The sequence below is a fragment of the Cyprinus carpio genome, unplaced genomic scaffold (genome assembly GCF_018340385.1).
Source record: "Cyprinus carpio isolate SPL01 unplaced genomic scaffold, ASM1834038v1 S000006478, whole genome shotgun sequence".
Lineage (NCBI taxonomy): Eukaryota > Metazoa > Chordata > Actinopteri > Cypriniformes > Cyprinidae > Cyprinus > Cyprinus carpio.
In genome coordinates this window covers 145,690-152,407 of record NW_024879153.1, presented here as the reverse complement: position 1 = coordinate 152,407, position 6,718 = coordinate 145,690, and the positions used below count along the sequence as shown (strand labels likewise).

The 6,718-nt window shown below is 35.9% G+C and overlaps 1 pseudogene; it reads left to right on the top strand.

The window, feature by feature from the left end:
* The first annotated feature begins 1,621 nt into the window (after nt 1-1,621).
* LOC122143648 lies at nt 1,622-5,839 on the top strand (annotated as a pseudogene).
* Nucleotides 5,840-6,718: the final 879 nt, after the last annotated feature.

Genomic DNA, 6,718 nt, shown 5'->3' with positions numbered 1-6,718 from the left:
TTTTTTTTGTTTTCTTACCTGCATCATGGAGTGACAGGACAGCATCGGAAAACTTTGTGGTTAAAAAGCATCACCATTCATCGTCTTTCGGTTTCTGCATGGTGTGCTATCAAACAGGCTCCCAGCAGACCTGACGTGAGTAACAAGAGATACCTGGTAAGTGATTGTATGATTTATTTACCTATACAGTGAGACTTTAAAAGTTTCTTAAAATAGGCGAAGAAACCAAGTAAATCTGATGGAAATGTACCAAAATATTATCCTAAACCTAATCTAATTTGCTTGCCAGCACTTGACATAATTACAAACTAAATAAACGAGTGGTTTAGAATGAATTGATTCTGGGGAAATTAGGTATGTTGATAAATACTAAAGCGTCACTAATCTAATTTGTTCAGTGTGGTGTGAATCTTGAGTCTATGTGGGAAAATATTTCTTGCTGAATAAGAGGAGCCCACACATGATTATAGCCAGAGACACTTTATTGCTGGAATAAGCCTGTCCAGACACTTTAATCCATCTTTCTATCGTCTCTTCACAGTCAATTTAAAACTGTAGCAATTGCACTCTTAGATATATAGCCTGAGCAGTTAAATTAAAGCTCTGGACCACTTTAAAACCATTTTTTTTCATTATGAAGGTGAGTATTAGTCAGTATTTTCCAGTGCACGGAGTATCATTTTAAATTTTTATAGCTTGAATTAGTCTGTGATTTATAATGTTATTATAGTGATAAAACAGAGTTTTTATTATGCTGCCCAAATTTCCCATATATTTTGCACATTGATTGTGTAGCTTCCAATAGGTTTCGCTTTCCACTTTACGCAAACGAGAAGGTGCGTTAAGCGCTCCGGCTTCTGTGCTTCGCTCAGATCAAAATGTTGAAAACAACGTTAGCCTGTGGCAAATTACATGTGAGTATTAGAGGGACATGTCCTTTTGTTTTTATTAAAATGCTTTGTCTGAATCACTGGGGAGGCATTTACAAGTTTAATTTTTGTAGGGACTCCAAAAGAGGTGACCTAGGTCACGTGTTTTTTCATTCATAAAAAAGAAAAGTAGCCTAAACCGAAACCACTTTCATGTGAGGGAAAATCTTCCTGTATTGAGTCGAAGGAAAAAAATGTGCGTTGCTGGAAAACAGAACTAGTCTACTGGATATTTAAAACATCTTGAATTAGCTTAGGCAGCACTTTTGAAGCATTCTGCAGCTGTTCATAAGAAATTATGCTCCATGTTGACACCTTATTAAAAAGGTAGCAGCAAACGTTGAAGAAAAAGTGGAATTTACGCAAAACTTTCGAGAAAATAATTTTTCCCGTCAAAATACACAGCCTACCCTCGTGGAAAAAAACCTCACCAAATTCTTACAAAAAAAACGGATAATGTCCTGGCAGAAAATTACCCGTAGTCTGTTAGCTAAATTTAGGAAGGTTTAGCTACATTTATTTTCAGTTTCCCTTTCATTGTTGTAAAGATTAAATTCATTCAACCCCAAAACGCTACACAAGCGTATTAAAATACGGGTTATTAAAACACCTGTTAAAATCAAGTTCAAGATCAAAAAATCCTTCATATTAACACATGAATTGTGCCGTATTTTTAAAAGATAAAGATAAAAATGGGTAAGTTTCTGTCATTCAGGACATTAGCTACATAGCCTACATTTCTTTAACTCTAAAACACGACTCAAATAGCTTACAATAAGTAAGTCAAAGTATTGGGGAAATAGGCCTAACTTACATATGAAAAATAAATCGGCTATGGAAAATCCCTTCATATTTTTACGGACTTTATAGAAAGAAATATATATAGCTAACTAAAAACCATACAAAGGCTTATGGTAGGCTTTTCAGCATTTAGTGATCATTTTGAGTGAGATTTCGATTCGATTTTAATTAAAAAAAAATTCACATTTCAAACTGTTGTGTTAATAATGAAAGCGTTAAAGTTGCTGTAAGTAATTTTTTGGCTCTACTAAAGCATAAAAATACCATAAAAATGTTTGCAGGTATTTAAGAAACGTGCTAAGTTAACATACTTGGTTTATCTGAAAAACAATGCTACCGTCAGTTATTCTCCTTTGAAAATGTGCGTTCCGGCCGAATGTCTGTCTGTAGTTGTTTTGTTTTGTGAAACCCGCCCACTCTGCGCGTATGTTTACCCAATTGTATTTCGGCACCGCCGGGTTGCCAGTTGGTGGAAAAACACAACCGTATTTCGTTAATAATCGTCAAGTGTGCTCGTTCTTGTTGGTGTCGTCAATCTGGCAACCTGCCTGTGATTCAAGTCTGAGGAGGAGGGGCCGGGTGAAAAAAAAAAACCCACTCCAATATTTTTGAAATTTGGACTAGCAAAATCCTCCAGTTCAACCACTCGGTTTCAATCACTACAATACAGCACCTTTAAAGGGTTTTGCAGGTGTAGGCTTTAAGACCAAAAAAATAAATTTTAAACATAACTTCAAATAACTGATTTAGTTTTTTACATTTTACACTTTAACGTCTTTTCAACTCGTATCTGCAGTGCTGGCACTGATCTTGGTTTTCACCTAACCATGCTGGTGGAAATATGGAAGAAGATTCTCTTTTTCAAATGTTTACAAGACCCTCTGATTATGATTACCTTCTGACAAGCTAACAGAAACAAGGCCGCTCCCTCCAACGAAGAAACCCTCAGCATGTGATACAATCATCGGAGCAGGTGCTGCTGGACTCACTGCTGCCAAGTTTCTGGAGGATGCGGGACATAAGGTCTCATAACGCTAATCTATAGCACAAAGAGGCACATTTAACACTAACACTATAACAGACTCATGAAAACAGGATATACAGATAGAAAGAGCTTTCTCTCAAACACATCTAAACTAAAGGAAACAGTGGGTCTGGTGCAAAGGGGGTCTCTATTAATTGCAAGCAAGAGACTGTTAGAGATAATTGGCAGCAGCAATATGTTTTCCCCTTTTCTTAACATATGAAAAGACTGAAAGAAGTTAGTTCCAGTGTTATATTAGTTATCTAAATCACCTGTTTAAACCATTTCACGACCCCAGACTGTACAGACACATCAAAGCTTTGGTTATACTTCTAACCCACTCCATATGAGATTCATGATGCGGCCTAACATAGTAACTTTCCTTACTTTCTGCTAGTTCAAAAATGACGCCTCCAATCCTCATTTTCCCATCATTTGGGCTTTGAACCATGGCTTTCCCCCAACTTATACAGCGCATTACGAAATCAGTCCCTTTTTAGGAAAAGAAAATGACAGTAATTCAAGAGATTATATAAAGTGGATGAAGCAGAGAAAACCCCTAGAAAAAGTTTCCCTGAAGCACTGCATGATTCAATTTTATTTAAGGTCTTTTCCGTAGAATCACGTCTACTTTCTATTTAATATGTTTTATAATTATATGTAATTGTTATAATATTTGTCTGCTGCTTTTGCCTGTTCTTTTTTCTCTGCTCTTAAAGGTGACGATTATTGAGGGCAAGTGACCGCATAGGTGGACGAATTCTAACACATAGGGACCAAGAGGGCTGGTATGCAGAACTCGGTGCATGAGGATCCCAAGTTTCCACCGGGTAAGCTCTTTTTAATCTCTATACATGAGAGTCAAATCCTATTTCATATTCACCTCATCTAACTTTCTGAGGGTAGACAGTACAATAATTAGGTGTGAAACTATATTACAACTAGATAAACATGCAGAGATTTACCTTGATAGAGTTATTCACAATGAATAAATTAGTGGGATAACAGGAAATCCAAAATGTGAAACTGACATAATCAAAGACTGCTATTCAAGTGACATTGACAGAAGGTTAATCAGCTTGTTTTCCATGATATCACTTTCAAGCATTCTCAGGACTTTTGCAACAAAGCTGGGCCTGAAGTTTGGACCCTTTATGCAGTACAACGACAACACTTACTATTTTATAAACGGATTTCGCTATAAAACCTACACTGTAAAGCAGTAAAACCCAGATATTCTGAACTACCCTGTGTATAACTGGGAGAAGGGGAAAAGTGCCAGAGAACTGTTTGACATGGCTTTGGGCAAGGTGAGTAGAAAACATTCTGTTTATTCAAAAACACATGTATCTGGCCAGCCAAATGTTTATTTAAAGGGAGAATGAATGAGGTTAATAAATCATTTTTCTGATAAAATCAGTGAGAGTGAAGTCAGAATAATTAAATATTGTAAAACAATAGTTAATTTCCCCCTTATCTTGCTTTTATTATTTATTTGCTAATATATTTTATTGTTCCTTTCTTTCTTGGATCTTTATCAGTTAAAAGATGATCTGCAGAAAATGGGCTGTGAGAAAATGTTGAACAAATATGATTCATACTCAGTAAAGGTAAAATGTCTGTAATATCTCATCAGATTTAATTAGCATTTACAATAGCTCAAAAATATATGGGTTAGACTAGTCTAAAATACGAGTACTAAATGTTAGGATGTCTCTAATTCCAATCTGTTAACAGGAGTATTTAGTGAAACGTGGAAAATTTGAGAGCAGAGGAGCTTTGCGAATGATTGGTGATATCCTGAATGAAAACAGCTTCTACTACACAGCCCTCACTGAGATGCTCTACATCCAGTGTGATATAACTGACAAGGACACGTAAGATATTACTGTTAACCCAAACTAATGTCCTCTATACACTATCATTCAAAAGTTTGGTTTTGTTTTTAAGGAAGTCTCTTACACGCACCAAGGCTGCATTTATTTGATCAAAATACAGTAAAAACACTTATATTGTGAGATATTATTGCAATTTAAAATAAATATTTTCTATTTGGATATATTTTATATTTCTGGGATGGCAAAGCAGAATTTTCAGCATCATTACTCCAGTCTTCAGTGTCACATGATCCTTCAGAAATCATTCTAATATGCTGAGTTAGTGCTCAATAAGCATTCGATGTTGAAAACAGCTATGCTGCTTAATAAAAAAAAAGAAAATTGTGGAAATCATGATACATTTTTTTCCAGATTTTTTTCAGCATTTATTTTCTGTTGTTCTTAATCAATTGAATGCATCCTTCCTAAATGAAAGTATAAATTTCTTTAAAAAAACTTACTTCAGACTCCAGACTGGTAATATATATCATCTAAAATATCAAAATAAACATATTCAAAAAATGTCTACATCAATAATCTTTTCCAGGTATTTTGAAATTTAAAAGGTGGCTTTGAATCATTCCCTAAAGCATTCTACACTGTGCTGAATGCCACAATTCTTAAGAACTCAAAAGTCCAGGCCATCAGTCAAATGCAGGGACAACGTAACAGTTTTGTACGAAGACTGTCGTAACCACTGCACTCTGACCAGCATTACTGCTGATTATGTGTGTTGGTGACGGCCACAGCCAAAGCAACGCTCCCATCCTCATTGACTTTAAACCTCCTCTCTCGGCTGAAAAGATGGAAGCACTGCGGTCTCTGCACTATTCCAGCTCCACAAAAGTAGTGCTGAGTTTCAGCAAAAGGTTCTGGGAGGATGATGGCATCTCGGTGGGAAAAAGCATCACAGATCTGCCATCACGTTTCATTCACTACCCCAGTCATAATGACTCCCGGGATAACAGCCGGGGCTTTGTTAGCTTCTTTACACCAGGCCCTCTGATGACGCTGGCAATTTCTACAGACTATTAAGGAAGATGAGTTGAAGGATCTGGTGTTGAATGAACCTGGTGAAGATCCATGGAGAAAACATCCGGCCAGCTCTACAACTCACCCGGCGGTGTTGAAAAAAAAAGTGGGGAATGGATCCTTACAGCCACGGCGCTTTGCCATCTTCACTCCATTTCCAGATGAGAGAACTATAGTACGTCTATATAGTCCAGAATGAGGGGAGGATTTACTGTATTGCAGGAGAGCACACGAACGGGCCAGGACCTCATGCCTGGATGAGACCGGCGGAGAAAAAAAGACATGAAATCTGCTCTGAGAGCTGCAGGGAAAAAAAAAAAAGAAATAACAAATGCAAAGTAGGAAACAAATCATGATGGTGTGGTTTAATAATACACTAAAGATATTTTTAAAAAACCCTTTAGTTGTCAAATGTAACCCTCTTGTGCTCTTTCTTCCAGGTTTTGACTGACTACACTCTCAGAGAGACTTCAAATATCACTTTGAAACGGAGTGGATATCACGGCACTCTGCCACCCATCACCTTTGCCAGACTTTATTTCCACTGCCATGATGCTATGTGGTCAAATACCAACTATAAAACAAAGAAAAAAAAAAAAAAACAATCTTTAAGACCCTTCTTGAGGGATGTGGTTGGCATTTGAAAAGTGTTGATATTTATAAAATCGTATCTAAATATAAGATGTTAATGATCTTCTAAGCACTTTTGCAAAAAATCATGAATGCTCAGTACAATACAATACACTCATTACAATTGTATTATTATTAATGATCCTGGGAATTGCTTACTGTCACGTAATTATGTTTTTTTCAAATAGTTAATTTAATTATTTTAGATTACTGAAAATTTGTATCACATTATTGACCTATGTCGTTGGTACTGTATTAGTCACATATTATTTTTATTATTAAGTTACAGTATTAATAATATCTATTTTCTTCAAATGAAGATGAAATTGTATTTGAAACATACCTTTTGTTCTACATTTACAACGGTTCAGTAAATTATATAAAAATACATAAAATGTTACATAGATTATATAAAATTTTGGCAT